Genomic DNA, 11788 nt, shown 5'->3' with positions numbered 1-11788 from the left:
AATTTTTTTTTCCTATGTTTGTCCCTCTGCCCTGTCTCACTCTCCCATTACAATATCCCTGCTATATACAGTTGTCTTCCAGAAGAGTTACTGAAAAAGTGATACATACAAGTAAAGGGAGAGAGGCCACGAGTTCCAACCATCAGCTCATAAAGTTTTTGGCAATAGGGAGCATAAACTCCACTCAGGGTTGGATTAAGGGAGGGTCTCCTGCAGATCCACAAGTGTAGGTGAGTCTCCAGGGAATGCAGTTTCAGGAAAGCAGTTCTGGTACGCAGGGATGATTATCAGCTGATGCGGCACAGCAGTCATCTTGTAGTTACCAGGAATGGTGTTGTGGGCATCTGCAGTGAGTTGTCCTTGGGTATCTGGCTTCCTTAAGAATGGCAGAGTAGTTCTTGTTTTCCCCTGAGGTAATGCTGGGCTGGTAACCATCATCTTCTCAAGTTGCAAGCTCTTCAACCTTGTTTACGGCCTCCGGCCTCGGGCCATCCAGCACCGAGAGGCCAGGGATGTCTGGGCAGGCCTTTCTGGCACACGGCTGCACAGGGGGCGTGAGCCCCCGCGCCCCGGGGCCCCCACCGGAGCGGGGCCCCTTCTTACTGACTCTTGAAACCACTAAAATCTGGCTTCTTATATATATTCCATTTCTATTTCCTGCGGCTCACTGGAACTACTTCTTGCCAAGATAATCAATAATCTCATTTTTAAGCCCAGTGGTCCCTTTTCGTCCATTCTCCTCTCGGGATCTTGGGCAAGCATGCACACGCACCTGGCGTGAGTTTTAAGCCACCGGTTCTGGAATGCGAACTGCAGTTGACTACATAGGAATCCAGCGACATAGCCATTACACTAACTGCTGGTCCCCAGTGGTCCCTTTTCAATAAACGACTAGATTGTTGAATCCTTTCTTTTTGAACCTCTGTCCTTTCTTGGATTCCTTAAAATTATGGTCCCTCCTGGTTTTCCTTCTACCTCTAACAGATCTTATCTACTTTGCAGATTTATCTCTTGCCCTATATCCATGAAAACTAGCATGTTGAGGCCAGCCTGTGGCATGGTGGTTAAGGTAGCTAGATCCTACATGGCCAACTACGTGGATTAAGGCCCAGACTGAACTTGAAAATCACACTGGGCAACATCCCAAGAGGAGAATAGGAGAATGGAGGAGAAAGGATTGTGGCATGGCCATCTCACTTTCCCTCTCTCTCTTTCTCTCTCTCTCTCTGCCTCTCTCCAGTGAGTGCACACACCCAATAGCAAATTTAAAAAGAAAAGCTAGCATGGTGGACTCCTTTATGTTTTGTTTGGAAGGCATCTCCTTCTGGTGGGAACAGTCTTACGTTCATGTTGTTATCATGACAGCCACTTTTTTTTTTTTTTAGAAGATTTTGCTACAGGGCACCTGCGCTCTCCAGAGAGACAGAGAGAGACAAAGAGACAGAAAGAGATAAATCACCCCCTGGGGGGATGGCCACACCTCAATCCCTTCTCTTCCATTCTCCTCTCAGGATTGGGGGCGCACACGCATACATGCCCAGCGTGAGTTTAAGCCCCCGGGTCCAGGACTCGAACCACAGTCGACTACATGGGAGTCCAGTGACATAGCCATTACACTAACTGCTGGGTCCAACAGCCACTTTCTTTTCATGCCCAACAGATCACTGGTGCAAGAGATGGCATCTGAGCAAAGCTAGGCTGAGGAGAGCAGGGCCCCAGGAATTTGGAACTAGAACTAAGAAGTATAAGTCAGAACTGGAACCAAAGACAATGAGCTACCAATGTTTTTTTTTTTTTTTTTTTTTTTAAGATTTATCTTAAACTTTTTTTTTTGGAGCGCTTTTTGCTATAGGGCGTGTGCACTCACCAGAAAGACAGAGAGAGACAGAAAGCAAGAAATCACCCCCCAGAGGGGATGGCCATGCCGTAATCCCTTCTTCTCCATTCTCCCCTCAGGATCTTGGGTACGCACACACATGTTCCTGGCGGCACCCACACGCACCTGGCGTGAGTTTAAGCCACTGGGCCCAGGACTCAAACTGCAGTCGACTACACGGGAGTCCAGTGACATAGCCATTACACCAACTGCTGGTCCCAAGAATTATTTATCTTATTCATTATTATCATTATTTTAATTTGCCATAGGGCATGTGCACTTGACAAAGAGGGAGAAAGTAAGAAAGTAAGCCACCATGGGGGCTGGCGGTGGTGTAGTGGTTAAGGGCACTGGACTCCCACATGGCTGACTGCAGTTCAAGCCCCAGACCTGATGACTTGTTTTCTCACTTTCCTTCTCTCTTTATCTCACTCTGTCCCTCTTTGGTCAAATTAAAATAAATAAATAAGTAAAGTTAAATAAAATAATTCTTAAAAAATGAAAAAGAAAGAAAGAAAGAAAAAAGAACGTAAATTGCCTGGTCTGGGACTTGAACCATGGTTAGCTATGTGAGAGTCCAGCGCTTTAACCAACATACCTCCTGCTGGCCCATGAGCCACCATCTTGCTGGGTACCTGGATTGTAAGCTGTAAAGGCTGAGAATTGTCAAAAGCTGGACTTATTATGTCCAGCTTATTATTGGACTCCTTTATTATTTTGTGGACTGGTGAAGTACAATTAATTATTACGTGGACTGGTGAAGCATTGAAAGCTTCTCTGGAAAAAAAGGAGAGGAGGAGGAGGAGAAAGGTCAAAAGGTGACGGAAGGGTAGATGAGAGTGGGGGACAGAAGGACAGACAGAGATAGAGATGAAGCTAACATAAAGAAGCAAAGATGAGTGACAGAGTCCTGATGACATTCAAGTTCCCAGATCCAGCTGTTCCCAGATTCCAGTCATATTCATGTGCTAGAATTCCATGAAACACTATGGTTTTCTGAAAATAAATCCTCCTTTTGTTTAAACTAGTTCAACTTAATTCTGACTTTTAATAACACAGAAATCAGGTACCAGGACTGAAGTATTTCTTAAAATGAGAAAGTGACTAAGTTGAAGAGTGTAGAGGGGCAATGAGGCTCTCTTAACCCCAGCCTAGGAATCTGCAAGTGTTCTTTATGTGGTAGCAAAGCAATCAGTTAAATTGCCACCTGCTGTCTCTGTGTCTTAGATCGAATGCCAACTGAAGCCGAAGCACTTGGAGATCAGGTACTAAAAAGTCAAGATAACAAGGGCTGGCTCTGTAGTGCAGGAGTGAAGGAAGCCAGACCCTACCTGGCTCGAATTCCACCCTAGTGGCTTGAAACACACACCAAATGTATGTGCATCCATACCCCAAGTCCTGACAGGATGCAGAAATGGAAGAGAAGAGATTTGGTATAACATGCCCCCTGGGAGGGGGATGTTTTCTCTCTCTACCTCTTTCTCTCTGGCAAGTATATGTGCTTTCTAACAATTAAAGTAAAAGTCAAGAAAACAAAATGAGCTATCCAAAATGGCTATGAGCATTTGGGGGATAACAGAGTAAGCATTTACCTTGGATAAGGAAATTTCTTTCATGTATAAAATTATTTACTGGGGCCAGCAGGTGGATTCCCACATGGTCAACTGCAGTTCAAGTCCTGGACCCAGTGGCTTGAAACTCACGCGGGGTACATGTGCATGCATGCTCAAAATCCCATGAGGAAAATGGAGGAGAAAAGATTGCGGTATGGCCATCCTCCTTGAGGGGTGATTTTGCACTTTCTCTCTTTCCGTCTCTGTTTCTGGTGAGTGCATAAATCCTATAGCAAAAACCTCTCTAAAAAAAGTTATTTATTTTTAATTTGCCAGATGGTGTGTGAGGTCACCAGAGGGAAAAAGAAACAGATAGAGACAGGAAGAAAGAGAAAATCCCCTTCCCTGGGGGAGATGGTCATGACTCAATCCCTTCTCCTCCACTTCTCCCTCTTTTCAGGATTTTGGGCACTCACACACACAAACCTGTCATGTTTTCCTTTTCTTTCTTTTTATTTTTAAGAGAGAGTTTTGCTATAAGGCGTGTGTACTCACCGGAGAGACAGAGACAGAGACATAAAGCAAGCAATTACCCTCCTAGGGTGGATGGCCACGCCACAATCCCTTCCTTTTCATTCTCCTCTTTGGATCTTGGGCATGCATGCACATGTGCCTAGCGTGAGTTTTAAGCTGCCGGGTCCGGGACTCAAACTGCAGTCGACTACGTGGGAGTCCAGCAATGTAAACATGATGACATCTCCTGGTCCCAGGCCTGACATGTCTTTAAAGCTACTAAGTTTAGGACTTGAACCACACAGTCAAACATGTGGGATCCTGTCACATTAACCACCATGATACTGGCTGGCCCAGGAAATTTCAGTCTCGACTTCGGATTGCAAGGAGTTTGATAATTATGTGCATTGTTAAATTTCAGAAGCTGAGTTATTTTGTTAGCCTTAACAGCTCTCTAATGCTAACACCCTGATTAGGAAACGGCTAGACCCTAACAATCAGGATGGAGGTACACTGAAATTCAGAGGTCTTGAGAAGTCTTGTTTGTTGTCCCTGCCCTGCCAGGCAAATGTGACGGTGCTGCCCACTGTAAAGTGCAATGACTAAAATAGAGTGAGGCAAGAGCATCATTCCAGGGCAGGTTGAAGAAGAAAGGTGTCTAGCCTATCAACTAGCCCGCCATTTCCCAGTAAGCCAGGAAGTATAATCAGAGGGATTGAAAGAACCTACAGACACAATGATTTAAAAAAAGATAAATCACTTTTTCGGCCCCAGTGGTGGCACAACTAGGAGGGTGCCACTGAACAAAGGCTGAGGCTACATGAGTCCTGGGTTCAGTTCCCAGCCCAACCTAAACAGGCTAGGTATGGTGTTACATGCTGTGGTCTTAGCTAACTGGGAGGCTGGGGTAGGAGGATCATGATATGGCAAGACCCTACCAAAAATACCTCTCTTACTCTCCCTCCCTCTATTTCCCATCCCTCTTGCTTTCCCCCCTTTCTCTCTCCCCATCCCTCTTGCTTTCCTCCCTCTCTCTCATTAGAGAGTTCATTCTCAAAGTTTGCTCAGTTACTGGATGTTCTTGGCCAACCAAGTAATTAAGAGAGCATGGTTTGGGGGCCTGTAGGTGGCATGGTGGTTAAGGCACTGGCCTCTCACATGGCTAATCAGGGTTCAAGTCCCAGAGCTGGTAGCTTGAAAATCACATCAGGCATATGTGTGTGCGTGATTTTGCTATAGCAAAAACCTAAAAAAATTTTTTTTAAAAAAAGCATGGTTCTACAAAGTCCTGGTATTGATTATGGTAGTAGAACTCTATTGTATTCATGAACGTTGTTTATATTCTATTTTGGCAGAAGGCATGTGCACTCACCAGAGAGAGAAAGAGAGAGAGAAAGGACCCTCAACAGGGCGTAGTCATGCTGCAATACTTTTCCCTCCATTTCTCCTTTTTGTCAGGATTATGGGCACACACATACATGTGCCCAGAGGTTTTCAAACTACTGGTGCCAGGACTCAAACCCTGGTCAGTCATGTGGTATTGTTTCCTCAACTGCTGTACTACAGGGTGGGCCCTTAAATAGTTTTTCTATATGGGAAAATTCTCATTTTATTTTATGTTTCTCTTTTTTTAAAAAAATAATCATTTAATTTAATTTATTATTATTATTTAATTTGCTATAAGGCATGTGCACTCACCAGAGAGAGACAGAGCGAGAGAGAGAAAGGGAAAGTGAGAAAGCAAGCTGCCAGATCCAGGACTCAAACCACAATCAGCCATGTGGGAGTCTAGTGCCTTAACTACTATGCCACCTGCCGGCCCTAAAAATTGTCATTTTAAAATATAGTCTCCTGAGTGTAAGTCAAAATAAAATTCTCAGTATCCCTTGCAACTTTACATGCCTTTACAGGCATGACACTTCATCTATATGAGCAATGGGAGTGAGGTAACATGACTAAAATTTACCAGTATTTCTGCTTCTCCTTTCCTTCTGAGCACCAGGAAGATTACATTTCCTTTTTCCCTTGATATTAGGTATGCCAGTTTGATTTGTTTTGATCAATACGATGTGAGCAAAACCCAGTGTATGCTTTTCCTTACTCTGGTCTCCTGCCACAGCAAACCCTGAAAGCTCATGGCAAGAAGGTGGTGCCTCCAATAACCTAGATCCTTGTGTGATCACAGTGAGCAAGGCTCTCTCCCCCATTCCCTAACCCATGCTGGAGCTATAGCACAAGCACAAAACACATCTTTGTTGTTTTAAGGCAGTAAGATTTGGGGTTGTTGGTAACTACTGTGCAATCTAGCTAATCCTGATGGTTGCAAGTAGGAAGCAGTTTGGACATACAGATTAGATTTCTGCTTTTGCTGGCCATAACACAACTGTCCAGCTTTTGGGGCCGGTACTGGTAACAGTGGTGGTTTTCCAATGGCTGCAATACTGCATTCCCACCACAGAAGTGCCACAGAGCTTGTAAAACTGGCAGTCAAATTAAACCTTGGTACTTGGTATTCAGAGTGGTCATGGCTGTGGTTTCCTCGTCATGTTATGGATATGGTTCGGGTGTTGTTCCTAGAGCTTCAAATCTATTTCCCAGCCCTCCTAACAATTCAGAACTAAATCATCTCTTTTAATCAATCTCTTTTCTGCTTCAACTATCCAGAATGGCTTCTATTATTTATGAAAAAGAATACTGACTGATTAAATTACTATATTTAATAAATCTCAGATTCCGTCAATTACAAGAGTTACGTTATTCTTTGAACTACTAGGAAAAAAGAAGCTAAAAAACTATTACATCCTATTAATTGTAAAGCCTTTTTTGATTTGAGAGTTGTTTAAATTGGAAAAAAAAATGCACCTTAGAATCAATGAAATGTGTTATTAGCAAATCAAATTCCCCCAAGTGAAATGATAGGCAGCTGATTATGGTTTTTAAAGAGTTGTATCAGGGCCAGCAGGTGGTGTGGTGGTTAAAGGCACTAGATTCCCACATGGCCGACTGCGGCCCAAGTCCTGGACTTGGCGGCTTTCTCTTTTCCCTTTTTCTCCCTCTCTGGTAAACTGAAAAATAATAACAAATGGGATTAAATAAAACATCTTTTTAAAAAAGAGCTGTAAAACCTGGGGAATGTGGGAGAACCTATACCCAATTCTCAAAAATGCAGAGATCTGTGATTTCTCAATCCCCAAATAATCCCTAAGACACCACCAAAAAGTGCAATGCTAATCAGAACCATGCCTCGTGGAGAAATCCTCCTCAGCAAACTTTTCAGAAAGCTAGATGAGGGATTACGTCCTTGTGCGCAAAACCTGAGACAGCCAGATTAGATTGGCTGACTGAGGAACTCCACAGGCTAAGTGAGTCAGCAAACAGATGCCATGAGATTTCCTAATCCTTCCATTTTCATTATTATTCATGGCCCAAAAAATACATAGATGATGACCTGGACTGGTGACCAAGTAGGGTACTTCCTTTTCACTCCATTTTATTCCCTATTTCTCCCATCTCTAATCACAGAGGGAGGGATTTAAAAGTAGTTCAAAGATAGTGGGACTATCAGAAGTCATATTCAGACTTCATGGAGACTAAACTGGAATATGAAGAGACATTACCCAGATGATCTGTGTATGAAGAACAGTGGTCCTCTGACATCACCTCCACGAGCACTGGACATGCCATTGAGATGCCCTTTAGAGAGGAGGTGAATTTATTTACTGGCACATGTATAGTAGGTTGGTTGGATTATGTAGGTAAGAGCATAGGGGAATCCTATATACAGAAAGGATGTGTATGTCTTGGACAAAAGTGAACTCTGTGAATACCCGCATTTTGCTTATTCACGATCATTCTGGAAACCTCCCCTTCCCCACTGCCATAGGGTTATCCCCATGTGCCATGCTAATTTGATCCTTATTTTTTGACCACCATTGATAGGGCCATAGTTAAGCATCTCATTAAATTCAGCCAATATGAGAACTTCCTGAGGAATTTGCCAATTGCAACTAAAAAAAGAAAAATGAAGGGCCGGCAGGTGGCCTGGTGGTTAAGGGCACTGGACTCCTACATGCTGACTGTGGTTCGAGTACCGGACCTGGTGGCTTTCTTTCTCACTTTCTCTACCGCGTGTCTTTCTTTCTCACTTTCTCTCCCCCCCCACACCCCCCGTCTCTCTCTCTCTCTCTCTCACTCTGTCTCTCTCTGGTCAAATTAAAATAAATAAATAAATCAATGAATGAATAAAGTTGAATAAAAAATTAGATAAAATAAAACTGAGACCAGCCAGTTTTGTAGTGGTTAAGACAGCTGGAACCCACATGGTCAACTGTGTGGTTGAGTCCTGGACCCGGAGGCTTGAAAAATATGCTAGGCACATGTGCATGCATGCCTGAAATCCCAAGGAAAATGGAGGAGAAGGGATTGTGGCATGGCCATCGCCCTGGCGGTGTTTCCTCACTTTCCCTTTCTCTTTGCTTTTTTTTTCCCTGGCAAGTGCACATGCCCTATAGCAAATTATTAAATAAAGAAAGAAAGAAAGAAGGAAGAAGAGAAGCAGAAGCAGCTCCAGGAGCAGCAGCAGCAGCAGAAGCAGTGGAAGCAGCAGCAGCAGCAATTCTCTCTTTGATGCCAATAAGCTCTGGGATAGTCTGAAGTTATGTTTTTCACCATGTGGACTAGAAGGGCACTGAGGCTAATTTGGGGGTGGGGATGACATAGGCATGCGGTGGGGAGCAGGGGAAGGAATGAAGAAGACAGGAGGCAGAGAGTAAGATGTGAGTTGGAGAGAGAACCCCTGATGTTTTTTGCTTTTGTTTTAGTTTTAAGAGATTTTTGCTACAAGGCATGTGTGCTTGCCAAAGAGACAGAGGCAGAAAGTGAGAAATCATTCCCATAGTGAGGATGGCCACACTGCAATCCTTTCTCCTCCATTCTCCTCTTGGGATTTTGGGCACTCATGCACATGCTTTCAGTGAGTTTTAAGTCGCCGGGTCCAGGACTTGAACCACGGTTGACTACATGGGAGTCCAGGGACGTATCCATTATGCCATCTGCTGGTCCCCCAGGTGGTTTTTGAGTCTCAGTTCCAGTTGTTCCAGAGGCATCCCTGTCTTTGGGTTTGGGCATCTGACTATGTCTCTGCTGAAAGCAGTTCTTACTTTCCCTGTGTGAGCCCCTCTACTTTTCTGGTTAACTATCACTCTTCTTCTTTTTTTTTTTTTTTTTAAAGAGATTTTTGCTATAGGGCATGTGCGCTCGCCAGAGACAGAAAGACAGAAAGCAAGAAATCACCCACAGTGGGGATGGTCACACTGCAATCCCTTCTCCTCCATTCTCCTCTCAGGATTTTGGGAACGCATATAACACACGCCCAGTCTGAGTTTCGAGCCACCGGGTCTGTGACTCAAACCATGGGTGGCCATGTGGGAGTCCAGTGATGTAACCATTATGCTATATGCTGGTCCCTAACTATCACTCTTTTGCTGTTAACTCACATATCTTTAGCCTGGACCTCTCTACTGAACCTCAAACCTATTCATCTAACTGCCTACTGGACATTTCCACGTGGGTGTCCTACGGGCATTTCAAGTACAACACATCCCAAACTGAACTCATCATCATTTCACCCAAGTCTTTTGCTAAAACTTATGCCTCATGTGTTCCCTGTTTCTGTAAGTGACATCACAGCACCCCCAGTCACTAACCTGTGAACTATCCCAGACGTTCCTCTCTTCTATGCCTCCCCTATTCTTTCGACTTCTAAATCCTCCAACTGCTGTTCCCAAATATTCCAAATGCTCTCCTGTTTGTTCCATTCCTAATCCTATCATTTCAGTCCTTCATAACTCCTTGCCTTCACTCTCAAATGCCTTCATCCTCCCTTCCACATCAGCCCAAATCATCCTTCTAATTTTTGGTTATGATCACATTACTCTTCTGCTCAAAATTCTTCAGTGGCTCCTCACTGTTTTCAGGATAAAATCTGAACTCCTGCAGCTGGGTCACAAATTCACTCCCCTTACGCTCAGATGTACAATGACATAAGTCTCCTCTGTTTCCTATAACCGATCTGATCTTCCTCACAATGCCCTCACCCTGCTGGGTACCAGGGTGGGAGAAACTAAAATTAATCCACTTTGGTAAACTCTGTAGGAGCCAACAATTTATTTTAGACAGCCTTTAAGTAATTCAGTAGCTTTGGATGACTCAGTTTTTCAGATTATTTTATCCTTCCTTTTCTCCTTTTCAATATAGCATCTCAATATATGGGGGTCTTACATGAATTTCACAGTGGGACTGTATCAGTTGGCATTTGCTGAGACGTGCTTGGTTTCATATGAATGAATTAGTGACTAACAACTCTGAGAGGCAGTTATAACTGTAACCATTTCACAGGTAAGAAAGATGAGGCTAAGAGAAATTAAGTCACTTGCTCAAGATCACAAAGCGACAGAACCAGGAATCAACACCATTCCCAATTGTAGCGGTAGGCACTTGCCTACGAGTTACAAGTCTAGATTTCCAGAGAGAAGTTGAAGCTGGGTTTGAGAACATTGGTAGTCTTCATGACATAGTTCCACGTATGAGACTATGTAAAGGAGGATGAGAAGAGCACAGAACAGAATGCTTAAGAAACACTGGTGGGGCCAACAGGTGGCACAGTGGCCGAGACACTGCAATCCCACATGGCCCACTGCAGTTAAAGACCCAGACCTGGTGGCCTGCTTTCTCACTTTCCCTCTCTGTCTCTCCCTGGTGTGCGCACATGCCCTGTAGCAAATTAAAACCAACAATAACAATAATGATATTTAGTTAAATAATATATATTTAAAAAAAGAAAGAAAGACTGGCATGTGAGAGACAGGAAGAGGAAGGCCTACCTGCTCCTCCAACCTGTATCTTCCTCTTATAAGACTGTCTAGGGGCCAGCAGGTAGAAAAGCAGCTAAGGCATTGGACTACCATGTGGTCATCTGTGACTTGAAACTCACTCTAAGTATGTGTGCCTGCATGTCCAAAATCCCAAGAGGAGAATGGAGGAGAAGGGATTGCATCATGGTCATTGCTCCTGGGGGTGATTTCTCACTTTCTGTTTCTGTCTCTCTAGTGAGCACACCCACCCTATGGCAAAAATCTCTTTCTCTTTCTCAGAGGAGCGTCTAGATGGAGAATCAGGACTTCCACCATGCCTAGACCTATTCCAGCCAGGATTAGCCATCCCTCAGGGTACCTTACTCCTCTTCATCCTAGGTTCCCCTGCAGCACAGCAAAGCACAAGTCAGCAATGAACACTGGGTGAGAACTCAGTGTGCCCAAAAAACTTGTGTTGCCAGAGGTTTTCACATCTCCTAGAGCCAGAAAATGTGAGGCCAACTACAAGCCCTCTAAAGTGGGATGTAGAGATGGAAGTGGGACGTGTGGGGTCTTCCTAGATGAAGGGGTTCGGTCTCTTCCCAGATTTGAGGATGCAGAGTCTTCCTCTGAATGAAGGGGACAGTGACTATTCCCAGATAGGGAAGGGTGGGTTCCTGAGACGTGAGAGGGTGCAGAGGCCTTGGCCTTTCTCAGATATTCGGTGTGCAGCTTTTCCAGGTGTGGAAAGTGCAAGAAGAAATTACCGAAAGAAGGTAGACCTCGTTCCCATCACACTCTCTCTCTACCCAGACCAATCAAGGCAGAGTAGTTCCTTCTGCCCTCCTCCGGCCCCCTGTCCTCAGCCTGCGAGAGGGGCGGGCCAGTCCCACCCCGGCGCACGACCAATGGCGTGGGAACCTGGCGTGGCCAACCAATTGAATGGTGGCAGCGCGCGGGAATAGCTCCGCCCGCAACAGGCTGAAGGCTCTGGC

The sequence above is a fragment of the Tupaia chinensis genome, unplaced genomic scaffold (assembly GCF_000334495.1).
Source record: "Tupaia chinensis unplaced genomic scaffold, TupChi_1.0 Scaffold000093_1, whole genome shotgun sequence".
Taxonomy (NCBI): Eukaryota; Metazoa; Chordata; class Mammalia; order Scandentia; family Tupaiidae; genus Tupaia; species Tupaia belangeri.
The sequence above is the reverse complement of the archived record's forward strand: the minus strand, read 5'-3'. Positions refer to the sequence as shown.